Source organism: Castor canadensis, chromosome 15 (assembly GCF_047511655.1).
Source record: "Castor canadensis chromosome 15, mCasCan1.hap1v2, whole genome shotgun sequence".
NCBI lineage: Eukaryota > Metazoa > Chordata > Mammalia > Rodentia > Castoridae > Castor > Castor canadensis.
This window is the reverse complement of record NC_133400.1, coordinates 16,894,321-16,921,966: the sequence shown is the minus strand read 5'-3', so window position 1 is coordinate 16,921,966 and position 27,646 is coordinate 16,894,321. Positions and strand designations below refer to the sequence as shown.

At 39.9% G+C, this 27,646-nt stretch overlaps 1 long non-coding RNA gene across 1 annotated transcript; it reads right to left on the bottom strand.

Annotated features, from left to right (window-relative positions):
* Positions 1-27,646, bottom strand: LOC141417375 (uncharacterized). The gene is made up of 3 exons (XR_012441916.1): positions 27,595-27,646; positions 5,974-6,095; positions 1-2,289 (listed from the first exon to the last, which is right to left on the bottom strand). It is a non-coding gene; the product is annotated as an uncharacterized lncRNA (long non-coding RNA).

Below are 27,646 nucleotides of genomic sequence, written 5' to 3'. Positions count from 1 at the left end.
TTCTGGGACGTAGGTACCCCTTTCTCCAACAATGCTGAACCTCTCAGCACCAAATGACCCATTTCCTTAAGATTTACTGTCCCTCTAACATAGTTATCTTTTCATTCTACTGGAATGTCTCCAGGAAAGAATAACGTTGGAATCTTGGGTTAGGTCCTGAGAATAGGAACGGACCTCAGGATGGGAATATCAAGACCGTGTGAGGATCATCTCCAGAATTTGTTTAAATGTTTACAGGGCCTGCTCTCTAAGTTCATGCGGCTCCATATTGAATTTCATTGCATACTGCACTAATATTTTCATGAAACTTTAATCAAAGGGGAAGGGTTTAGGATTTAGCTCTACAGTCAATTCCCTTCCCCACAGGTTTATTTATTGTTTTCTCCCAAACACTGACTTACCTCCATCCTCAGTCAAGGACATCACTATAAAATGCCACAGTGGCTGTGCCCTTCAGCTTCAGAGTCTTGGCAGGAGGGTGTGTGTGAATTCTTTTAATCGAAACCCTCCGCCTTCTCACAGCCATACACAAGCTACCATTTTACCTCTCTTCTTCTTCTTTTTTTTTGGTGGCACTGGGGTTTGAACTCAGGATCTCATGCATGCTAGGTGGGTGCTCTACCACTTAAGCTACTACACCAGCCCACTTCACCTCTCTTCTAAAACTGACTGAAAGTTCACCTCTCTCTGGAAGGTTCCCTGCTGAGTGTTTTACTCTTTGCTCTGTGTTTTGGGCTATGGATGCAATAAAGTTATGGGAATGGCACCAGGAAGAATCCTGAAGTCTTTAGGCTGTGTGTGTAAGTTCAGGTTCATCCTATTGAGGGCAGTATGGTTTTATGGAGGAAGCAGGGACTCTGGAATCTGCCTGGTATGCATACTCATAAGTTCTCAAATTCATTCTGGCTGTCCTTTGTCACCTTGGAACTTATCCTTCATTCTTGTGGCCTGTTGTCTTCCATCCCAACTTCTCCAGGGAGCCATCTCTTCTTTTAACTCCTCAAAGCACAACAAAGACCACCCTGTGAGCCCCACCATTTACTGCTGTGTCCGCATCTGTCAATGGGGATAATTATAGTCCCTCCCTCCCTGAATTCTTGTAAGGATGAAATGAGACTGGGCATGTTTAGAGGACTTGGCACCTGGCATGTTGTGGCAGATGCTTGGACTGCCTTGCTTAAAATCCATTCCACCCCCTTTCTGCTTCCTGGACTGCAGAGGCTGCAAAGCTAAATGCTCCATTTCTCAAACTCTCTTGCAGCTATAGTTCTGTTTGTGGTTTAGATCCCACTCCTGTGAGACTTTAGAGCTATGAGTTATGTGGAAGGAGTGGCAGTGTGAAGAAGTCTCCACTTTCCTAATGCTGGTGAGGGCAGAGGTAACCTGATTCTGGAGCCAGCAACTTAGCAGTTCTGAAGCTTCTGGAAGGTGGCAAAAGCTGCAGTTTGCTTGCCAGCCCAGTTCTGCAGTGCAGTTTTGGAAGTCATTCGTGGGTGTTTAGCCCAGAGTCTATTTCTTCAACTTCCTTTAATGAATCCCTTTGTGCTTGAATTAGCAAGAGCAAAATCTGTCATTTGCAACCAAAAAAAAAATGATTGATACATAAGCGTTTAATAAATGTTAGCTGTTATCATTATTTTAAAACTTTGTTGAAGGCTTGGTACTAAAGGACATAATCACATTTAGGAAAGGAAACTTTAAACTGGCTTCTAGGTAAGACCATGTCATGTAATTGTAGTGTTACTGTCTCATAAAACTTTCTTTAATGATGGGTTCTCAACATTGTAGTAGAAGTCCTAGCTAATGCAATAAAACAATAAAAGGAAGTACAAGGTACATAGATTAAGAAGGAAGAAGTAAAATTTTTGTTTGCAGATGACATAATTGTCTATATATAAAATTTGAGAGAAGTGAAAAAAAAAAAACCCTACTGGAAGTAATAAGCAAATATAGCCAGGTTGTAGGATGACAAGGTTAATATACATAAGTCAATTGCTTCCCTATACACCAACAAGGAATAAGTTGAATAATTTCCTATATATCACCAATGAATAATTTGAAATGTAAAATGAAGTAACACATTAGCACTTGCAAAGATGGAATACTTAGTATAAGTCTAACGAAATATGTGTAAGATCTATATGAGGAAAACTACGAAACTCTGGTACAAGAAATCAAAGAAGAACTAAATAAATGGAGACTCTGTGTTCATGGATAGGAAGACTCAGTTCAGCTCAGTGGTAGAGTGCTTGCCTACCTTTCTCAAGGTCCTGGGTTTGATCCCTAGCACTGCAAAAAAAAAAAAAGGAAGAAAAAAAAGGTTAAATAAAACAGGTTACTGTCAAGATGTCTGTTCTGCCCAAATTGTTATATAGATTCAATGAAATTCCAATCATAATACCAACAAGTTATAGTATGGACAAACAGATTCCAAAGCTTATAAAGAAAGACAAAAGACCCAGAATAACCAACACAGTGTTTAAGGGAAGACTTGGAAAACTCATGTTATCCAACTTCAAGAAATACTATAAAGCTACAGTAATCAAGACAGTATGGTACTAGTGAAAGAAAAGACAAATATATTAATGGAACAGAATAGAGATCTTAGAAATAGGCTCATATATACATATAGTCAACTGAATTATGGCAGAATAGCAAACACAATATAATGGGGAAGACAGTATTTTTAACAAATGGTAGTGGAACCACTGGATATCCATATGCAAGAAAACATACAGAAGACACAAACAAAATATATAGTAGACACAGAGCTTACCCAAAACTGACTCTAAATGGATCACAGACCAACACATACAATGCAAAATTATAAAATCCCTAGTTAATAACCTAGGAGAAAAATCTAGAAGACTTTGGCATAGTAATGATATTTTAGATACAACACCAATGCATGATTTATTGAAGAAATACAGGTAATCCCCAACTTGTAATTTTTAAAAAGATTTATGATGGTGCAAAAGCAATACATAGTCAAAATGGTATAAACTGTTGTTTGAATGTTGATTTTTCCTGCATAGTGATATGCAATAGGATACTCCCTCATGATGCTGGGCACTGGCAGCCAGCCATATCTCCCAGTCAGCTGCATAATCACAAGAGTACACAACCAATACTCTATATTGTACTGTGCTGCTACTCTGTGCTGTTTGTTAGGTTAGGTGTATTAAATGCTTCTGTTGTCATTATTTTTGAGAGAGGGTCTTCCCAGGGTTCCAGGCTGGCCTCAAACTTGAAATCCTGTCTCAGCTTCCTGAGTGCTGGGATTCAGATGTGCACCTGGGATAGAGATGTGCACCCTCACACCTGACTTAAATGCATTATTTTGCAGCCCTGGAATTTGATCTCAGAGCCTCTCACTTGCTAGGCAGCTGCTTGACCACTTGAGCCACATGCCCAGCCCTTAAATGCATTTTTGACTTAAAATATTTTCATGTTATGATGGAAAGTGGAGCAACAGGAACTCTGATTCTTTGCTCGAAGGAATGCACAACAGCACAACCATGTTGCTATATAGTTCGTCTGTGTAGTCTAACCTTACACTCTAGCAATGACTTTCCATGCTGTGTTCCCAAAGGAGCCAAGAACTTATATTCACATAAAAACCTGCAAGTAAACATTTATAGCAGCTTTATTCCAAATTGTCAAAACTTTGAAACAACCAAGATGCCCTTCAGGAGGTAAGTTGATAAGTAAACAGTGGTACATCCAAACAATAGAATATTATTCAGTGCTAGAAAGAAATGCATTATCAAACCAGGAAAAGACATGGAGGAACCGTAAATGCACATTACTAATTGGAAAAGGCCACATGCTGTATAATTCCAACTATTTGACATTCTGTAAAAGGCAGAATTATGGAGCCAGTAAAAAAACCAGTGGTTGCCACTGGTTAAGGGCAGAGGGATAACAAGCAAAGCATGGAGGAGTCTTAGGACCAGGAAACTATTCTGAATAATACTATGAGGGTACATATATGTCATTGTGCAACTATTAAAGCCCATAGAAGGTACAACTATAGACTTAATGCAAACTGTGGACTTTGGGTAATAATGATGTGTCAACCTAGGCCCATCAGTTGTAACAATGTACAACTCTGATGTGGGATGTTGGTAGTGGGGAAAGCTTGCAGTGGAGAAAGGTATGTGGAAATTCTCTGCACTTTAATTTTATGTAACCTGGAAACTGCTCTATAAAAGTCTTCTTAAAATGGGCACTAGTGGCTCACACCTGTAATCCTAACTACTCAGGAGGCAGAGATCAGGAGGATTGCACAGTTCAAAGTCATCCTGGGCAAATAGTTCGTAAGATCCTATCTGAAAAGAACCCATCACAAAAAAGGGCTGGCAGGGGCTCCAGTGGTAAGAGCACCTGCTGAGCAAGCATGAGGGTCTGAGTTCAAACCCCAGTGCCACCAAAAAAATAAAAAAAATTTGTAAAAAAGGGCTGGCGGAGTGGTTCAAGTTATAGGCCCTGAGCTCAAACCCTAGTACTGCAAAAAATTAAAAAGTCTACTTAAAAGGGGAAAATATTTTTGTAAATCAATTTCTTCCTTCAAGCACTCTTTTTTTTTTTTGATGGACTGGGGTTGAACTCAGGGCTTCACGTTTGCAAAGCAGGCGCTCTACCACTCTGAGGTAGGCTAGCAAGGGGGAAATAATTCCTAATGGGACCCTCTTCTCTTAAGCGGACAGTTATCCTCATGCTAGACTTTTTTCACTACTCCTTGCAGCATGGCCCTGAGTCATCTCTAGAGCAATAAATATCCTGAATTGTAAATCCCCTGGCAGTTGTAAATACCATTGCAAGATAGTGTCCAAAGGGACACTTTTGAGCCTGGCTTGCTTGGTAAAAAAGAGGTCTTCTCCCAGTTTGTCTTCCTAGGCAAAGTCCTCTACTTAAGACCTTATGGATATTGGTCACATCTCATACTTACAATTACAGACCTGGAAATTAGCATAAGCACTGTGCAGAATACCCCATACTATGTGATAAGGCTGTGTTAATTAAACCTGCCAGCTACCCTAGCCCCTTCCTAAGTACTACTCAGATTTTTCCCCCCTTACAATTTATAAATTAGGCTTAAGCAGAGAGATCAATGCTTCTGTTCCACCTGGCAGGAACCCACAGCTTCTCTTGTGGTGCTTTCTTTTACTTTCCTTTTCTTTCAATAAAGTTTTGCTACTATCTTGCAATTTGTGTCTCTGTCCAGCATTCTGTTCAAGTGACACAAGAACTTGGGATCTTCTGAACTAGTGTCTTCTTAGACCACTCAGTCCAGTAACAATATCTACAGTCTATTTTGCTCTGAATATTCTGGAGATGGGGTTTCTCAGGCTATTTGTTTGATCTGGCCTCAAATGATTATCCTCCTAATCTCAGTCTCCCAAGTATCTAGGATTACAAGTGAGAACCACTGGTACCTGGCCCCTTGAAGCTTTCTAAGCAGAAAAGAATAGTCCTGTAATATATTAATTGCTTCTTAGTAGTTATGAATGTCGTGGTGTGCTGGTAAATGTTTAATAAACAGCTCTCTGGTAATGGTAATGGTAGGGGAGAGCAGCACTAGCCAATTAATGTGGTATTAATACTTCTACCAAGGATGACTTCAATATATGAAAGTGACATTGTTAACGTAGAGTTGGGAAGAGATGTAAATATTGGCTTTTACAAGTCAGTATAATCAGGACCTATGTTTATCTACTTAGGCTGGTCATCCCTCTATAGAAACAAAGCACTTCACATCTTCTAGCCTCCAGGACTGTCCAATACCCAAGCCCTATCTGGGGCTACTGTGCATAAGGACACTGGGATGAATAGGTAACTGGCTAGGCCAGGAGAGAGGAAACAGTAGTGAGGATGCCTCCACTTACAGATTTTGACTCAGGCAGCCCAAAGAAAAAAGCTTTTGCAAGCTCAAATGTTCCAGAAGCTGAGTAAAGGCTAAGGTGCACATACCAATGCAAGCTCACACCATGGAGAGAGATGCAGATTTCACAGCTGGAAAGATCTGAGTTTGAATTCCTGTCCAGGTATCCTTTGTCATGGTTCTTAACCTTCCTGAATTTCAAACTTCTCCTCTGTAAAATGGAAATACTAGTCTTTACTGTGAGAGGTTAAAGAGAATTAGAAGTAAGGTTTGTAGAGCATCTGGCAGTATATGGCACATAGGAGGTGCCTTCCCCCATACATTATAGCATTTATTATCACTACTACCAATAGGTAAGGTACTAAAGAATTACTATAACTAGCCTAAAATTCCTAAAAAGGATGTCCTTTATTTTTAGGAAGAATTTTTTTTTTTTGGTGGTACTGGAGGGTGAACTCAGGGCCCCATACCTACTAGGCAGGTGCTCTACCAAATAAGCCACTCTGCCAATCTTTCTTTATTTTTTATGATGAATAAAACAAAATTGGGGAAATTTATATGGTGTTTGATAATTAGTTAGAAATGTAGTCATCTGTCTACGGCCACACCACCCTGAACGTGCCTGATCTCGTCTGATCTCGGAAGCTAAGCAGGGTCAGGCCTGGTTAGTACTTGGATGGGAGAAATTTAGTCATCCAAGGGCTGGCGAGGTGACTTGAGTGGTAGAGTGCCTGCAAACTCCATTACTGCCAAGAAAAAAAAGAAAAAGGAAAAGAAATACAGTCATCCCTAGATATCAGAGAGGCATGGCTCCAGGTTTCCCCATGGTACCACACTCCCCAGATGCTCAAGTCTCTTATATAAAACAGTGGAGTATTTGCATATAACCTATGTACATCTGCCTGTATCAGTCCTTCCTGGAAGGTAGAAAGGAACTGGCATTGTGGAAAGTGAGTAAAGAGAATCAAAACTTTATCTGCAACACTCATAATAATTTTCCCAAACAGAAGAATGTATTCCTATATTGACCAGTAACTAAAAGCTTATAAAAATGTAAAAAAATAATGGTAGGGTTTTAGGATGATAATTTATTATGAAATAATATGAAAAATCATAGGAAAGTGAGTAAAGAGAATCAAAACTTTATCTGCAACACTCATAATAATTTTCCCAAACAGAAGAATGTATTCCTATATTGACCAGTAACTAAAAGCTTATAAAAATGTAAAAAAATAATGGTAGGGTTTTAGGATGATAATTTATTATGAAATAATATGAAAAATCATAAACTTTTTATTTTTATTTAAAGTTCACCCCCACCCCTTTTTGGTTAATTAGAGGTCACAAAAATGCAGCAATCCTAGAACTATCCTCTATCAGCTCTGGGAATATTCTGGAACACAAACATTCACAGAGTGCAGATTTCATAAGGCTCCTTTCCGTATGTCACTTTCACCTCACATGAATAAATCCAAACAATAAATCATAAAGGTTTTATAAACCTTCCTTCCTTCCCACATAACCAACCAAACAGACAACACAAAGGAAGCTGGGAGAAGACAAAGGTGTCCAAGTTCAATTTCCAATGATCTCCTTATTATGGGCCTTATATCCCTTTCTTCCCCCACACAGATGGTCCCTATAAATGAGCTTGGCTTTGTGCAACTCATACCAGAATGGGCTTGTTCAAAGTGATTTGAAGAGAGGAACTTAGACTTCCTGAAATGATTCTCTCTTGAGATGAATTCAAATTTAGGAAGGAGCTGTCTAAGTCTTTTATAAACACCCATGATACATATGTGACTCAAGACTGATTTGATTTCCTTCTGCCCCCTTGGTGCCTCTTTTATCTTACAAGAATGATGCTGTGGCTTGGGTTCATGACTGCAGTGAGTGGCAGCTGGGAGCTAACCCTTTCCTCCTGGCCAGATTCACAAATGGCAGGGCATTTCCCATAACTAGAAATCCCAGGTGCTTGGAAATACTGCCAAATTCTTCTTCCAGCTTAAAAAAAATTGTAATTATATCTCCTAAGCATTCTCATAATTTAAAAATTCAGAAGATACAAAGGGCATAAAGTGAAATTTTTTCCCCCATTTTTGTGGCCCAGTTTCCCAATTCTCTTCCCCAGTTTTACAAGTTTCTGGAATATCTTTTCTGAGATTGATATTTTATGAATATGTATATATATGCATAAATACATATATATTTGTTGTTGTTGAGCCTGGAGTTTGAAATCAGGGCTTTGTGCTTGCAATGCAGGCACTCTACCACTTGAGCCACAGCTCCAGTCCATTTTGCTCTGGTTATTTTGGAGATAGGGTCTTGTGAACTATTTGCCAAAGCTGCCTCAAACCTCAGTCCTCCTGATGTCAACCGTCCAAGTAGCTAGGATTACAAGTGTGAGCCACTGGTGCCTGGCTCTTATTCCTGCTAATCTTAACAAAAAACTTCATGTGATGGAACTATTGGAATAATAGAGATGAATCTCAAAACATGATGTAGGAAGAAAGAAGTGTACAGAAAAATGTATACACACTATATGATTCTATTTGTATGTTGGTAAGACAAGAATAAGCAAGATGCATCTGTGGTGATAGAAAATAAAGCAGTAGTTGCCTGGCGCTGAAGGGCATTGACACAAGGGGGGTGCTAGGGAATTTTCAGAGAGATAGGAAAGCTCTATTTCTTTGGGGGGAGGGGTTGAACTCAGGGCCTTGGGCTTGGTAGGCAGGTGCTCTACCCCTTGAGCCATACCCCCAGCCACCTAGCCCAAAAGTTCTACCTTGATTTGGTCAGTGATGGTTAAATGAGTACACTTGCCAAAACTCATTGATCTATACTCTAAAATGCAGACATTTAATTTTATGTAAAATATACTTAAAACTTGAAAAAACTGGACTGTGTGTTGCAACACATCACTATTTATGAATTCCAGTCATACTGGCCTTTTTTTCAGTTCCCCAAACAGATCATGCCTTTTCCCACCAGATGACTTTTGATGTTTCCATTTCTTGGAACATTCTTTCTTCTCTCTTACTATAATCAGAGTTTTAGGGTGAGGCCCAGCATGTCAGGATACCCACACACAACCATACCCATTCACACACTCACAAACTATATTTTATAATTCACTGTGTGATAAAATAGTATATAGTGGAACTATATACTATTATAACCTGTATGAATTACTTTGCAAAATTCAGGCATTTGAATACACATTTCCCAATTTTGGGAAATTCAAATATGATTCTATCCCTACCTTCTGTATCAAGATGGCGGATATCATCCAATTAACCACTCTGCTCCCTTGGCCTCCTGAGGTTAGAGAATTTTCTAGGTATAGAACATTCAGGAAAACTGGCAAAGGGCCTTTGGTCTGTGTGGTGACTACTGAAATGCTTGCTCATTGGCCTGTGAAGTTGGTTAACTTCAAAGTAGTGTCTTTTCCTCCATGTGCAACTCAACCACTGGTACTCTTCTGGCTTGCCCTAAGACCTAGGAAGTGCTCAGAGCTCAATGCTCTGGAATCTCCAGCCACTGGCATCCTGCTACCTGCTGGAATTATGTGTGGGGCTAGGCTGGGGGGTTGGGTAGCCATCTGCTACTCTAGGGCCTGCCTTCTCTTCATTTCCCTGATGAATTTGCCCTTTAAAAAACCCTTCTGTGGTGGCAGAAAGGTAAGGGGGGATTTGGGGAGCCCTGATAAAATCCCAACTTCCATTAAATAACAAAGAAGAAAACCTGGGAAGAAGGGGGCCAGAGAGAAAAAAAAGGAAACAAGTGGACCCCCCCCACACACCTACCCTGCAGTGCTTCTCAGAGTTTTGCAAACGATTGGAGTAATTAAGTTCTCAGAAGTAGCCGCTGGTGCCCTTTTCACCGAAGGAATATGGGCCAAGCATGATATATTGAAAGAGAGGGAGCTGCTCTATTGAAGTTAAAAATAATCTCCTGTCACATGGCTAATTTGTTGGAATGCAGCAATAAAGGGCTGTGGGCAGAGGGAGAACTGGAAGCAGCTGGGGAGTTTGCAGGCACAGTGCATGCCCTGGGGACTATGTTTGCTGGGAGAGAAAAACAGTGTCACAGCTGACTTAGGGCACCTTATCAAAACTACACACACAAGGGGCAGGAAGAAGGGAAAGTGGGTTTGAGTTCAGAGCTGTGACCTTTGGGTTTATCAGACAGTGAAGGGATGGATTAGAAGGTAGTCACCTGTGCTCATGGGATGCTGAGTCACTCAGCAAAGAAGAAGGCCCTTCCAATTCTCCGGCCTTTGAATCTCTTTCAAAGGAATACATAACCCAAGAAGTCTTTTGATCTCAAATCCATGAGAAAATCCAATCTATAGGGTTTTGAGGGAAAAGAGCTCAGGCCAGGAATACAAATCATAATTTGGGACATTGGAGATTAAAAAAAATTACTAGCATATATTAATTTGTACAAAAGGGTTTCATTGTGATATTTCCATACATGCATATGATGAACTTTAATTAAATTCACCCTCTCTTTTTACTATTTTATTTATTTTTTAACCATTCTGGGGTTTGAATTCAGGGCCTGGCCTCCTACTTGCTAGGCAGGTGCTCTATCACTTGAGTCACTCCCCCAGCTCTTTATTAAAGTTTGAAATGGTAGAATTGACAGAGGAAAAAATTTTTTAGTATAATCTATGAATTTTTCCACTTGAGGCAACAGGCTCTGAGAAGCTGAATTGCTCAAGGTCATTTAATCTCCAAGTGATAGCACTTGAGTCAAATCCAGGTCTTTAGCTAGAGAAGAGAGGTATGGTGGTTAGGAGGTGCAGGTTCAGATGGCTCTGGAATCAAATCCTAGCCCCATCAACTGAAGGACCCTTGGGCAAATTCCTAACTTTTCTCAGTGTTAGTTTTGCCATCTGTAAGATAGTTATAAAAGTAAGACCCACCACCTAGAATTGCCATAATGCATGTAAAGTACCTAGTACCACATCCAGCCTAAAGGAAATGCTTAAAAAAAGGTTATCATCCACAGATATTTCTACACCATCTTGCATCATATTTCTGGTGCTTTTTGCAGATTAACTTGCCCAAACATTCTCTTTGGTTTGAATGGGATTCTCTTTCTCCCCCTTCCCACTCATCCATTACATGTAAAGAGAGGGGATGGTTGAATTTTAAAATAATTTGCCCCTTCTTAGGTAAAGCAGACACTTTTTCTGGCATTTATTACACTCTAACACACCCACATTACTTGTTTTCTCTTAAGCTATAATGCCCTCTGGCTTATATTGTCAGTATGATTTCCAGGCTCCTGACAAGCAGAAACAGGGCCAACATGAAGAAGCAAGTACTGCTTCTCCAACGCGGCAGACAGATCTATTCAAATCTTTTGGACTACTTTATTAATTTCCAAGCGTACAATGGGCACCACTCCGAAGGCACTCTGAACATCCAGTGGATGTTTGGAATAATAGTTTGAGAACTTCTTGGAAATGGAGGCCATGTTCTGTGTGTGGACATAAGGTACTAGCTTGCAGGGGAGGGAGAAGATTAGTTCCTATAACCAGATTTCATTTATGACTAGATTCAAGTGTTCAACAATGTCCTCAAGGCACCTTTTGGCTTTGTTGGGCTCTGTAGACTGATTCTTTCCACTTAGTTGGCAGATGAAACAGCTACAGAGAGGTCCAGTTTGGCTTTTTTTTAAAATTTAATATTCTTAAAGCAATAGTGTTCTCTACTCACCTCCTTAGTTCTCCTTCCCTGATTGACTGTCTTAAATTATGTGCCCATTCATGAAACAAGGTTAGGAAAATGGGCTTGACTGATTGGACAGATTGGATCACATGTCCCAACCCTGTCACCAAAGGAAGACAGAGCATACTGATTGAGAGTCCCACTAGCTTCACATAAAATGGAGTAGGCACAATTCCTCAAAGAAGGTGGGCTGCTGAAACAAGAAGGGAGGGAAAATCTGGCAGATATAAACCCTAAACACCAAAGACCATGTCAGCATATAGTTTTCTGAGATGGTGGCTTAGAGCTTGCTTTACATCCTTAAAGTGTTCTATTATCCTACAAATAGAACTTTTGGAAAGGAAAATGTTTCTTCCCATTCCAGATATTTCCTGTGCTGTGGGAGGTCAACAACTAATGTAAAGCTCCAGGATCCTACTCTAACCTCTTAGTCCTACACATAGGGAAAGGAGGGCATTAGGAGAAAGTGGGTCTGAGTTGCCCAGGGTTTCCTCTTCCTGGGCTCTGAGGACAAAGATGGGGCTGCCTAGCATGCACAAGGCCCTGGCTCTAATCCCCAGCATTACAAAAATAGAAAAGGAAGGAAGGAAGGAAGGAAGGAAGGAAGGAAGGAAGGAAGGAAGGAAGGAAGGAAGGAAGGAAGAAAGAAGAAAGGAAGAAGGAAGGAAGGAAGGAAGGAAGGAAGAGAGGGAGGTGGAAGCTGGGAAGGAGCCTAGTTCTCTCCACTCTGGAGAGAGGGCATCCTAGTCCACCGCTGCCTAGGACTGTTTAATAAGGACACAAGGAACCCTGGCACACATACTCAGTCACATTTTCCAACCTACAGCCTTTATCAGAAGATAACCATCTTCTGATGTTTTCCCCTCAATTGGTTTAGAGAGTGGGGGAGGCGGCAGCTAGTTATTGAATCCCTTCTCAAAAGTCAAGGAGAAGCATCAACAAGGAGCACCAGGGACCCACAGATTCACCAGGTTCTCTCTCCTTCCTTGCTGGGTCTTCAGCCCCAGCAGGAATGAGCTGCTGGCCTGGGGAATTCACAGAGACAATGAAGTGTTAGCGACAGGCTCAGAGGGAAGTCACAAGAATGGCAAGGAAGCTAGATTTACTTACAACAGCAGGTGAGAGGAACTGAGTTGTTTCATGTGGAGGGGGCACAAAAACAATGGAGAGGTGACTGAACAGTGGCCTTCACCAGAACCATGTGGAAGGTGTGGCCGCTCTGGTAATTTTCCACAGTCTCATTCTGACCAGGATCATAGTCACATCTGTCCCCCACGTTTCCCATCCCACTTTTAATCCTTCTACCTCTTGGAAAATCAGTTGTTCCATTTCCTCAAAGAGGCACACAACTTTGGGGCACACAAATCAACTTAAAAGTTTATTATTATTTATTTTTAACTACAAAAATACTCTATAATCTTTGAAGAGAACTGAAGAGATATAGGAAAATATAAAGATGAAAGCTAAAATCAACTCTAAGCCCTCCACTCTGAGATAACTAATGTTAGCATTTGAATTTTACTGACCAGCCTTTTTTCTATTCATGTTTTAAATTTTGTTCATTATTCCCTTAACAATTTTATGCCAGTACTTCAAATAATAAAGAAGTGGATATATTGTAGAAGATGAAAATTGTATATTCTGCCATCTCTCTCTCTTTGTATCTCGGTCTCTGTCTTTGTGACAGTCTTGCTATGTAGCCCAGGCTGGCCTTGAATTTGTAATCCTCCTGCCTCTGCCTCCTGAGTGCTGGGATTACAGATGTGTACCACATCCAGTTTGCTTTTTCTTTTAGTATTATGGTATGTATACACTATGAATTTTTTATATTACTTTGAGAAGAAGTTTCTGGTATTATGACACCATTTTATAATAATTGTTCCTTTTTTTTCTTTTGGCTGCTGTAGTGGGGCTTGAACTCAGGGCCTTGAGCTTGCTAGGCACTCTATCACTTAAGCCACACCTCTAGTTTTGACATCCATTTTAGAGATGAGGAACTGAGGCTCCCAGATTTCCTATAGACATGCTTGATCACTGCTTATTCTTATCTCCAGGAGATAGGTACAACTGGAGATAGGAACAATTTCCTAACTTAGTAGACAGCTTTGTTAAGAAAAGGCAGTAAGAGAACTGACTTCCACAAAAGCTGGGCCTGTTGGCCTTTCTTCTCTACCAGAAATACCTATCAACATCTACTTTTATTTGGCTTCTCCAGTTCCAAGAATTTGATCCTGAGAACATACAGTTGCAAGTGAACAAAAAATCAAGAGAAAGTTATTTATCAGCAGGAGAGTTATTTTATTCAATGTGTTTCCTTACATAAGTTGGGACAATAAGGGGAAAGAATGAGAAGAACTAAAAGGCCACTTATTTGGTCCATTTTTAATGAATCACCCCCCCAATGTCATTACCCATCCCTAGTCAGGAAAAGCTTGAGTTTTTCAATGCCAAGAAAAACAGAGGGCAGGAAGAAACAAATTACGACCTTGTTTGTGTTTTGTGTCTTAACTATTTGATTTATAAGCCTTGATCCAGTGATTATGGATGAAAGAAAATATTTCATCCTAACCTGAACCTAACCGGGGGTGGGTCTCACGTCCACTGCTCAAAGTTAGCATGAAGTTAAAATGCTTTGAAAATAAAGCATTAAGGTCTGGGACTGCCTTGGATATTTTCAACTCAGTGACATGGCCAAATTCCTTTCTCATACTCCACTATCACAAAATTGTGTTTAGAAATGTCACCACTTTTCCTTCATTCCAGCAGTTGGACATTTATCTACAACAGATGGTTATTAAGTACCTACTGTGTGCCAAGCACCACATGAGACGCTGAGGATCCAATGATGAGTATACAGATCAACCAACACATAAGTCAGAAAATATCATGTGGTCATGAGGTCCATGGAGAAAAGGAAAGTAGGATGATGTGTTAGAGACAGGACAACCATTTAGGATGAGGTGGCTAGCTAGGAATCACTTAGGGGATGACATTTAAACTAAGATTAGAATAACATTGATATGAGGCTGGCTATGGTAGCACACAACTGTAATCCCAGCTACTCGGAAGGTAAAGGCAGGAGGATCTTGAGTTTGAGGCCAGCCTGAGCAAATAGTTCGTGAGACCCTATCTTGAAAAAACCCATCACAAAAAAAGGGCTGGTGGAGTGGCTCAAGGTGTAGGCACTGAGTTCAGATCCCAGTACCACAAAATAAATAAAAAATAAAAATAAGAAGATGGGCTGGCAGAGTTGCTCAAGTGGTGAGCGCCTGCCCAGCAAGTATGAGATACTGAGTTCAACTCCCAGTACCACCAAAAAACCCAAAGAGCTCAAGTGGCACAGTGTTTGTCCAGCAACTGTGAGGCCCTGGCTTCAATTCTCAGTACCAGAAGGTGGAAAAAAAAAAAAATCAACAAGTGAAGTTGGGAGACTTTCTAAGTAGAGGGAACGTCCCATAAAACAGGCTTGGCATTTAAAAATTAAGCCATCTCAACTAAAAAGAAATTCTTGGGCATAAGGATTATTTTTCAGAACCTGATCTGGGTAGAAGGTTCTGAAACTAAAGCTGCTGTAAATTTTTAAATGTAAAATTAGAAAAGCTTTGATAACATGCTCTATGTTGCACTGGGTAACTTGGTACTCAAACACATTGGCAGTGAGAATATAAAGTGGTGCAACTGCTAACATTACAAATGCATATATCCTTCATGAATATAATGAGGTTGGTTCAAGGTTATTAATTACAGTATTGTTTGTAATTGCAAGGCCTTGTGCATGCCAGGTAAGTGCTCTTCCATTAAGCAATATCCCCAGCATTTTTTAAATTTAATTTTGAATCATGTGAATGTATCACAGATTCAATAAATTAAAAAAAATTGTTCCCTCTATTATAGTCAAGTAACATCACTTAATCCATAATAATTTTCACTTCTCCAGCCACACCCCTGGGAAAGCTTCTAGGTAAATAAAAAGCACAAATCCAAGCATCCCCCACCTCCCCCCCCCCCAAAAAAAATACACTAGAGGTTAATTTAAACACCATGGGGCCTTCTAGGCTACTTCTTGCTACTCATCCTTACAGATTAGATAAACACCATTGACCAAAGGCAATTGCAACATTCCAAAGGCAAAACCAGTCTAGAGGTTATGAAAAGATGATTTTTCAAAGTGGCCTTTTGCCCAATAGACTACAGTAAAAATAGTGACAATCATATAATCTAGGTATTAGGTTGTCCTTAACAAAAAGAATCCCTAGCCAGATGCAGGCCTATAATTCCAGCACTCAGGAGGCTGAGTTAGGAGGACTGAAAGTTCAAGGCCAGAGCCTGACGAAGTGGCCCAAGTGATAGAGTGCCTGCCTAATAAGGGTGAGGACCTGAGTTCAAACACCTGAACCACAAACACACACAAAAGTTCAAGGCCAGCCTGGGCTACATTAGCAAGTGTAAGGTCAGCTTGGGTTTCTCTCTCTGAAATTAGAGGAGTGATGATTGCTGTACAACCCTGTGTGTATACAAAAAACATCAAATTGTACATATTCAATGGGTCAATTGTCTGGAATGTGACTTTTACATACATATACGTATATTATATACACACATTATATATATACACGCTACACATTTCATAACTATCATACATACATATATATATATACATATATATATATATATATATATATATAGACAGAGAGAGAGAGAGAGAGAGAGAGAGAGAGAGAGAGAGAGAGAGAGAGAGAGAGAGAGAGTTTTGCTCCAGTCAGAGCAAAACTGACTGGAGGTGTGGCTCAAGTGGTAGAGGGCCTGCTTTGCAAGTATGAAGCTCTGAGTTCAAATCCTAGTCCCACCAAAAAAATTAGGTCTCATTGACAGCCTCTAGAAATTTTAACCCCCAAATAATTAGCATTTACTGAGGACTCTGGGAGATAGTGTTTTAAGAATTTTGTTTACTTGACCCAGTGAGTAGCTGAAGCTACTCAGTAAATACTTGTCAAAGAGCTTGAAAAAAACCCAGACATTCAAGAAGAGAAAACTACAGGCTAATATTGTCCTTGAACTTGTAATATTCTGTCTTTACCTTCTAAGTAGCTAGGATTACAGGCATGTGCTACCATGCCTGTTCCAGCTATAGTCTTGATTGCATATTTTAGGACTTTCTGATTTGTCTCATGGGTCTATCAATTGCATAAATCACTGGAAGATTTTATGAAAGCAAGTATCCTCATGCTTTGTGGGTGGGTATGTAAATGAACACAGTCTATATGATGGGCTGTTTGGTAATATCTACCACAATTATAAAAGCCTACACTTGGTCCAGCTAGTAGACCCCTTTTGTGAATACATAGATAGAACTGTTCATGAGGAAAATAGCAGATGTACATATTTATTTGTTGGGGTACTGAAGATAATGACAAATGACTGGAATGAATCCAGATATATATTTATAGGAGACTGATAAGATAAACTATGCTTCAACTATAAGTGGAAAGGTATGTAGCTGTAAAAGAGTGAAGAACCTCTCTCTAAACTGAGATGGTATGATCTTGAAGAGAAACTGCTGGGTGAATAAAAAGCAGCAAGACAAACTATGTATAATGTAAGTTTGTATGAAAAGGGAGAGGTTGCTGGACCCTGGTGGCTCAGGCCTATAATCCTAGCTACTTGGGAGGCTGAGACCAGGAATATCACAGTTTGAGGGCAGCCCAGACAAATACTTCTCCAGACCGCAGAGCAAATGGACTGGAGGTGTGGCTCAAGTGGAAGAGTGACTGCTTTGCAACCCAAAAGTCCTGAGTTCAAACCCCAGTCCCACTAAAAGAAAAAAAAAAAAGGAGAGGTGGAACTGGGGGCATAGCTAGATGCCTTAGGTTCAATCCCCTTCCCCCATAAAGGGAGTGGTTTGGAGAAGATAAATAAGAAAATAAAAGTGGTTTCTGTGTCAAGTGCTGTAATCCTAGCTACTCAGGAGGCAGAGATCAGGAGGATCTCAGTTCAAAGACAGCCTGGGCAAGTAGTTTGCAAGACCCTATCTCGAAAAAACCCATCACAAAAAAGGGGCTAGTGGAGTGGCTCAAGGTATAGGCTCTGAGTTCAAGCACTAGTACTGAAAAAAAAAAAAAAAAACCCCTAAATCAAAAAAAGGGCTGGTGGAGTGGCTCAAGTGGTAGAGTGCCTGTCTAGCAAGCATGAGGCTCTGAGTTCAAACTCCAGTACTGCCAAACAAACAAACAAAAAAAACGGTTTGTGGTGGGAACTGGAGATAACATACATAATTACACAAACAAATTTGTATGCACACATATTTACTTTTTTGTCTTTTCCAATGCTGGGGATAGAACCTAGGGCCTTGCATGCACTAGGCAAAAACTCTACCACTGAGCAACACCCCCCAGCCCATATGTACTTTTTGAATGTATTCATTATCTGTCAAAAACAAATTAACACTGGAAGGAGGAAGAGTGAGTGTTCTGAAGCCAGTGAGCCCAATCGAAAGTAGAAACTATCCTTGTTAGTGGCTGTTTGTACAACCTATTCTTTCCTTCTAGAAATTGGGCTGGGTTTGGGTGCCACTTATGTAAGTCTCAACAAGTCTGTCCTGGGGGGAAGCTCAAGAAGACGCCATTTCTTCTAGGGTTGAGTTTCCCCCAGAAGCAAGCCAGGGAAGTGTGGCTGACCTGGGGTGGGAACTAGTCAAGAATGCTGGAGACTCATCCTGAGGCCATACCTGGAGGATAAATGTTTCCAGCTTTACATTGACTTTCTGAAGACTTCCAGGCCCTGGATGACTCAGGCATGGCCCTGGGAAGGGATAGAGAATGATGGACTGTGACAGCTTCAGACGTTTGTCTTTCCTGCTGGGAGGGGAAGAGAATAGCTTGCCAGGGGACCTAATACCTTGAGAAGGGCAAGAACAGATTCCCAGTCTATGTCATTATATTTCATTCCTGGGTCACAGAAGGGCAGCACACCCCACCCCAACAAAATGAGTGCAAGGACATAAAAGTTATGCTTGATGCTATAAAAAAAAAAAATGGAACCTTGTTTCTTACTCTGTTTTCAGGGAGCATGCACCATGTTTGCCATGCTAGCTTCCTGTTCTAATTTCACTATTTATACTAAAAACATTAAAATGGTCTCACAAGATAAATAATGATTTCCCTGGAGCAATATTTTCAACACTGATCCTAATGTTACTGAGATAAATTATAGAGCACACACCTAGAGAGCCTGGAGGAGGATTATCTTAATATGTAAAAGTAGCAGGAGTAAAATGTTGATATTAAAAAACGTTTGAAGGCTGGGGGCATGGCTCAAGTGATGAGTGCCTGCCTAACAAGCATAAGGCCCTGAGTTCAAACACCAGTACCATCAAGAAAAAAAAAAGTGAATCCAAATATTGGCAAAAAAATCAAATCAGTTTAAAAATGTTTTAAATGGTAAGAACCATCTTCCTCTTAATTTTTCTTAAGAATTAGGTCTCAGCTGGGTGCTGGTGGCTCACACCTGTAATCCTAGCTACTTGAGATACTGAGATCAGGAGGATTGCAGTTCAAGGCAGCCTGGGCAAATAGTTCTCAAGACCCTGTTGCCAAAATAACCAGAGCAAAACTGACTGGAGGTGTGGCTCAAATGGTAGAGGGCCTGCTTTGCAAGTGTGAAGCTCTGAGTTGAAATCCCAGTCCCATCAAAAAAATAAAAAAAATTAGGTCTCATCAACAGCCAAATAATTAGCATTTACTGAGGACCCTGGCAGATACTGTTCTAAGAATTTTGTCTACTTGACCCAGTGCTTAACTGAAGCTACTCTGTAAATACTTGTCAAAGAACTTGAAAAAAAAATCAAAGACATTAAAGAAGAGAAAACTACAGACCAATATTGTCCATGTATATAGATGCAAAGATCCTTTAAAGATATTAGCAAATTGACCAGGAATGGTGGGTGGTTCACACCTGTGATCCCAGCTCCTCAAGAGGTGGTGATTGGGAGGATCAAGGTTACAGGCCAGTTTGGGTAAAAAGTCAGCAAGACCCTATCTCAATCAGTAAACCAGGTGTGGTGATGTGTGCCTTCAGCCTAGATGAAGAGGAGGCATAGGTAGGAGCATTGTGGTCTGAGGCCAGCCTTGGGCAAAAAATTGAGACCCTACCTGAAAAGTAACTAAACCAGAAAAAGGGCTTGGGGGCATGGCTGAAGTGGTAGAGTGCCTGCTTAGCAAACGTGAGATCCTGAGTTCAAAGTCCAGGACCACTAAAAAAAACCTGTATCTATTATATATATATATATATACATATAATATGTAATTATATGTAATGTATTATATATATGTATGTATATCAGAAAACTGAGGTCAAGAATGGTGGTACACATATGTAATCTCAGCACTTCAGAGGATTGTGAGTTCAAAGCCAACTTAGGCTACAGAGTAAGCTACTGTTTCAAATAAAATAAGCAGACAAAAAACAATTAGCAAATTGAATCCAACAATATATTTAAAAAGACTAATATCATAACCAAATGAGGTTTATCTAAGAGATTTAAAGATGGTTAAGTTTTTGAAAACCATTCTAACAGAATGAAGTAGGAAAAAATCATATGACCATCTCAATAGATGCATAAAAAATACTTGACAGGATTCAACACAAAAACAAAACAGACTTAGGAAACTAGGACTATATAAGGGGACTTCATCATGCCAATATATGGCATTTACTGAAAAAAAAATAGTAATTAATTGTGAAAGACTAAATGCTTTCCCCCTCTTTTTTCTGTGGTACTGGGGCTTGAACTCAGGGCCTTCACCTTGAGCCACTCCACTAGTCCAATTTTTTGGGGTAGGTATTTTTGAGATAGGGTCTCACGAACTATATTTGCCTGGCTAAAGAAATGCACTTTTTTTTTTGGTGGTGGTACTGGGGCTTGAACTCAGGGTCTCACACTTGCAAGGCAGGAACTCTACCATTTGAGCCACTCTACCAGCCAGTTTTCTTCTTAAGACTAGGAACAAAGCCCAGTGCTGGTTGCTCATGCCCCTAATCCTAGCTATTCAGGAGGCAGAGATCAGCAGGACTGAGGTTCGAGGCCAGCTCAGGCAAATAGTTCTCGAGCCCTATCTTGAAAAAAACCCTTCACTAAAAAGGGGCTGGTGGAGTGGTTCAAGGTGTTGGCCCTGAGTTCAAGCCCCAGTACCACAAAAAAAAAAAAAAAAAAAAAAGACTGGGAGCAAGCCAGGGATGATTGTCATGCTATTAAATATTGTACTGGAGGTCCTAGACAGTGCAATAGGCAAGAAAAAAAGTTCATAGAGATTGGCTAGGGGAAAATAAACTGCTTTTATCAGTAGATGATGTGATTGTTGCAAAGAATTCTAACAAATTTACAAAACAAATAGTAGAACCATAAATGAATTTAGGGTCATAGGATACTCAGTCAATGTACAAAATCACATTTCTTTATACTGGCAGCAAACAATTGGAGAATAATATAATTCTGTTTATAGTAGCATAAAACATGAAAATATTTAGAAGTAAGTTTAATGAAAGAAGAACTTGCCAAAAACTACAAAATAAAAATGATAGAAATAAATGGAGAGGAGTGCTATGTTTGTGGATTGTGAGATTAAAGTTTATTAAAATGTTCATACTTAGCTAAAAAGATGATCTCAAAGAAGTAGAGGGTAGAACAGCACTTACCAGAGCCTGGGAAGGGTATGGGGTTAGGGGGATGGAGAGAGGGTAGTTTTCCTATAATGTTCAGATCTTACATTACCATAGCATATTTTTCAAAACTAAGAAATCAGCATGGTACATTACTGTTATTTTATTCACTAGCTTTTTCTGAATATCCTTTTTCTATTCTAGAATCCAATCCAGGATACCACATTGTTTTTAGTTGCCATATATCTTTAGTCTACTCAGGTCTGTGACAGTTTCTTAGTCTTTCCTGTTTTTGTAATGAGTTTTAAGGAGTACTAGTTAGGTTTTGTAAAGCATGCCTCTCAGTTTGAGTTGCCTGATGTTTTTCTCATAATTAGACTGTGGTTATGGTTTTGGGGAAGAATGACACTGGTAAATTGACCTTCTTAACACATGGTACTAGGGGTACAAGATATGGACATCATTTATCACTAGTCACGTTAACCTGTTTACTTGGCACAATAAGCTGATTTTATCATTTATTTAGAAATCTAAAGGATCTAGAATAGCAAAATTTTTTTTTGAAAAATAAGAGTAAAGCTGGAGGATTTACACTATCTGACCTGAAGCCTTATTACAAAGCTACAGTAACCAAGACAGTGTGGAAATGGCATAAGGATAGACAAATACATCATTCAAATAAAATAGAAATTTCATAGAGAGGCTCACACTTACATCACTAACCAATTTTAAACAAAGACATGAAAACAATTCAGTTCAATGGGAAATTGTGTTTTTTATCAAATTGGAATAAGTGGGTGTCCACATGGAAAAAAAAGACTGAGGGGCTGGTGGTAGAGCACCTGCCTAGTATGAAGTCCTGAGTTTAAACCACCAAAAAAAAAAAAAAAAAAAGACTGAGAAATCTGTCTAATGTCATCAAGTTTATGAGTGGTAGAGTCAGGGATTCCAAGCCAGGTTTTCTGGCTAATATGTGCTATAAATTATAAAATGAATTTGTAATGAATATACTTAATCAATATACCTAGGCCGTAATAGCTTTTCCATATCAAATTCAACTTGAGGCTATACTCTTTAAAAATATTAATATTGGGTTGTGGACATAGTTCAAGAGGTAGAGCACTTGCGACTACAAACAGTGCTGTAAGTAATAACCTCGAGCCAGCCTCAGTACCACACGCCAAAACCCAACAACAAAAACACCATCCAATAACAATATTAATGTTATGAAAGACAAAGACAGAAACTATTTCGGATTAAAGGAGACTAAAGTGACATAAATAAATGCAAAACATGATCCTACCTAGACTGGGTCCTGAATCACACAGACACACTAAAATTCTACAAAGGACATTATTGTAGCAATTATAAAATAACAGGGAAAGGCTAGATAATGAGGTTTTGTTGTTGTGCTTTTGCTTTTGAGATGGGGTTTCACTGTGTTGCCTAGGCTGACTTGAAACTCATGGGCTCAAATGACCCTCCTGCCACAGCCTCCTGAGTAGTTACTTGGAGCTATAGCTCTAAAACATAGTTTTGTATGAATGTTAAATTCCCTGGATTGAAAATTTATACTGGAGGTTATATAGCAAAATTTCTTATTCCTAGAATATACATGTAGAATTATTTGGAGGTAAAGGTTCAGAATGTCTGAAATAGCTCAGTACTATTAACAACGATAACAAAAATACATGTGAGAAATCGAATATTTTTTTTTATTATTTTATTATTCATATGTGCATACAAGGCTTGGGTCATTTCTCCCTCCTGCCCCACCCCCTCCCTTACCACCCATTCTGACCCCTCCCATTCCCCCCCACCCCCCCAATACCCAGCAGAAACTATGTTGCCCTTATTTCTACTTTTGTTGTAGAGAGAGTATAAGCAATAATAGGAAGGAACAAGGGTTTTTGCTGGTTGAGATAAGGATAGCTATACAGGGAGTTGACTCACATTAATGTCCTGTGCATGTGTGTTACCTTCTAGGTTAGTTCTTTTTGATCTCATCTTTTCTCTAGTTCCTGGTCCCCTTTTCCTATTGGCCTCAGTTGCTTTTAAGGTATCTGCTTTAGTTTCTCTGTGTTAAGGGCAACAAATGCTAGCTAATTTTTTAGGTGTCTTACCTATCCTCACCCCTCCCTGTGTGCTCTCGCTTTTATCATGTGCTCAAAGTCCAATCCCATTGTTGTGTTTGCCCTTGATCTAGTGTCCACATATGAGGGAGAACATATGATTTTTGGTCTTTTGGGCCAGGCTAACCTCACTCAGAATGATGTTCTCCAGTTCCATCCATTTACCAGCGAATGATAACATTTCATTCTTCTTCATGGCTGCATAAAATTCCATTGTGTATAGATACCACATTTTCTTAATCCATTTGTCAGTGGTGGGGCATCTTGGCTGTTTCCGTAACTTGGCTATTGTGAATAGTGCCGCAATAAACATGGGTGTGCAGGTGCCTCTGGAGTAACCTGTGTCACAGTCTTTTGGGTATATCCCCAAGAGTGGTATTGCTGGATCAAATGGTAGATCAATGTCTAGCTTTTTAAGTAGCCTCCAAATTTTTTTCCAGAGTGGTTGTACTAGTTTACATTCCCACCAACAGTGTAAGAGGGTTCCTTTTTCCCCTGGATCCTCGCCATTACCTGTTGTTGGTGGTGTTGCTAATGATGGCTATTCTAACAGGGGTGAGGTGGAATCTTAGTGTGGTTTTAATTTGCATTTCCTTTATTGCTAGAGATGGTGAGCATTTTTTCATGTGTTTTTTGGCCATTTGAATTTCTTCTTTTGAGAAAGTTCTGTTTAGTTCACTGGCCCATTTCTTTATTGGTTCTTTAGTTTGGGGAGAATTTAGTTTTTTAAGTTCCCTATATATTCTGGTTATCAGTCCTTTGTCTGATGTGTAGCTGGCAAATATTTTCTCCCACTCTGTGGGTGTTCTCTTCAGTTTAGAGACCATTTCTTTTGATGAACAGAAGCTTTTTAGTTTTATGAGGTTCCATTTATCTATGCTATCTCTTAGTTGCTGTGCTGCTGGGGTTTCGTTGAGAAAGTTCTTACCTATACCAACTAATTCCAGTTTATTTCCTACTCTTTCCTGTATCAACTTTAGAGTTTGTGGTCTGATATTAAGATCCTTGATCCATTTTGAGTTAATCTTGGTATAGGGTGATATACATGGATCTAGTTTCAGTTTTTAGCAGATTGCTAATCAGTTTTCCCAGCTATTTCTCCATCGTATATTTTTAGCTCATTTGTCAAAGACAAGTTGGTTATAGTTGTGTGGCTTCATATCTAGGTCCTCTATTCTGTTCCACTGGTCTTCATGTCTGTTTTTGTGCCAGTACCATGCTGTTTTTATTGTGATTACTTTGTAATATAGTTTGAAGTCAGGTATTGTGATACCTCCTGCATTGTTCTTTTGACTGAGTATTGCCTTGGCTATTTGTGGCCTCTTGTGTTTCCATATAAATTTCACGGTAGATTTTTCAATCTCTTTAATGAATGTCATTGGAATTTTGATGGGAATTGCATTAAACATGTAGATTACTTTTGGGAGTATAGACGTTTTTACTATGTTGATTCTACCAATCCATGAGCATGGGAGCTCTCTCCACTTTCTATAGTCTTCCTCAATCTCTTTCTTCAGAAGTTTATAGTTTTCCTTTTAGAGGTCGTTCACATCTTTTGTTAGGTGTACACCTAGGTATTTGATTTTTTTTGAGGCTATTGTAAGTGGAATTGTTTTCATACATTCTTTTTCATTTTGCTCATTGTTAGTGTATAGAAATGCTAATGATTTTTCTATGTTGAGAAATCGAATATTTTAAAAAATATTAACAATAAGTGAATTTAAGTAAACCATATATGGGAGTTCTTCATACTATTTTTGCAGCCTGTTTGTAATTTTTTTTTTAAAAGTATGACAATTCAAAAACCCTTTAATCTGATCTTAATTCCACTTGCCATATTGGTGACAAATCAGTCTCATCACTTATGAATGTTCCTCTTCTGCTCAGGGGTTTTTCATAGTACAATATATTCAGAATGGGCCCTTTGCCTTCAGTCCACATTGGTCACTGCCTGAGAGATCTGTCGCAGAGCTGACAGCCTTGCATTGTGGCTAAAGTATATCTGTTAATTGGGCACCCTGGCACATAGAGTCCAGTCTCCCTGCATGCATTATAGTAGCCCTTCTTTGAAGTCCTATCACATGTTGAGGTCCCTTTGAGACCAGGTACTACAGGAGTCCCCAACTACTTTCCTTTTGCCATCTTTGGAAATCTCTTCCCTAGCCCAAGGGGATGCATGCTTTTTTTTTTTGTCCTCCAAGTGTATTTTGTTTTTCTAATCCCTTCCTTTGCTGAGGGGTTCTCCCATTCTATCCTCTCATGGTCTTAAAAACATGATTGGACTCACTTACCTACATGAGGAGGAAGAGGAAGAGGAAATGCTGGATAATTTTACTAACTCACTGTAAGTAAGGTAAAGACATTTTTAATATGCGTCAAAAAAGTTTGGTGCTTCCCAAAGCCGTTCACAGGTCAACTGCATCAGAATTACCTGAACTAATTGGCAAAAATAATGATTTCTGTTTCTATATCCAGACTCACTCCATTACATTCCCATTTCCCTTCTCTCCTAACCCCTTTCTCAAAATGTCTGGTATGTTTCATTGTGCTGTCTTTATACGTGTGTGTGTGTGTGTGTGTGTGTGTGTGTGTGTGTGTGTGTGGCTGTAGTTTGGTCCTCTTCACTCCTCAGTATCCTCTCCTTTCCCCTTCCCACTTAGAGAGTTTTCCCCTCCCCAAAAATACGCTTTTTAAAATAGAGCTTCCTTAGAAGACTCATGTCCTGGGATTAAGTGTGAATAATTCATTTAAAAAGCTATTTTGAGAGCTGGGTCCCATTGCGTTTGGCATAAACCTCTATTCTAGATATTGAATTGTACATACACACATATATGTGTGAGTAATACTTTCTTTTCCAGAGCTTGTGTCTTTGGATTTTTTTTTTTTTTGGCAGTACCGGTGATGGAACCAAAGTCTTCATACATGGTGGGCAAGGGCTCTGCCAGTGAGCTACACCCCCAGCCTTCAGAGAGTGTCTTTCTTACATTATGTTTCTATCCCCAGACCCATCACAGAACTTATGATGCAGAAAATATCTCTGAAGTGAATGTAAATTGAATCTTTGTGGAAGATGCTAAATGCTCTCATAGCTTCATTCTAATTAGGGAAGTGAGCTGTGGAAAGTTAAAGTTTAGAGAGAGCAAGATTCTAAAAGGGAAGTGGGTGCACAAGACTTAGAAAGGAATGGTAGAAAATATTATGAAAGTGGTTGCAGATGGATTGTGGAAAGTTCTGTGAAAGTGACATAATGAAAATGACATTTTAGGATTTTTTAAATTTTCAATTTTTTTGCAGTATTGGGGTTTGAACTCAGGGCCTCTTGCTTGCTAAGTAGGCGCCTGCTCTGCCACCTGAGCCACGCCCCCAGCCCCCAATCTGTCATTTTTAATGGCAGTTAAAAAATAAGTACCTGCACATTAACTAAAAACTAGGAATTCCAAAATGCCAGGACTTCTAGCAGGGGGGACAGTTGAGGTGAATTCTATTTTAGGTCACGTAAAAACGAAAATAGTGTAGATCTGATCACAAAAAATTCGTTTAAAAGTCAGATTCTTACAGATCTAAATTCTCATCTTCCAGAGTAGGAAGTCAAAAGATAATGACTGAAGGTTAAAAATAGAAACAAGACAGACTTCAGACACAAACAAAATCATGTCATTTGGAGGGGTCAGTGCCCCCAAAAGTCAGTACAGAATTCAACGTGGTTGCTTGCAGTCTCTGGGACGGGAGAAAAGGAGGTCTAGGGTGAGGGACTTACTTTGTGTAAGAAAACGGTGGAACTGTTTGGCTGTACATCACGTGCGCGTGTTACGTAACTTTAAAAAACTGGGCTCTCAGCAGTGGTAGATACGCCCCACACCTACTCCCGTGGCTGTGCGAAGGCTTCGGGCCAGTCGCCCTGAATTTCCAGCGTTGGCTGTCATTTACGTAACCATATGCCAGGTGCTTTATAGACGCACTATCATTTAATGTGCCAAACCCTCTGTAAGGGAGAGGTTATCACGCCCATTTTACCAGTGAGGAAACCGAGTTTTAGGAATATCACAGCCTGCAGGCATCCGAGCAGCGCAGGTAGCGGGGAAAACGGGCCTCGCAAGATCTAGAGGGCATCCCGGGGCTCTGGAAACCCGGACCCCCCGGTCAGGACTCTGCAGATCCGTGGCTAGAGCGAAGGGGGACTTACCCCGAGGTAACACCTGTCAGCACACCTCCTTTCGGCGCCCTTCGCAAATCGC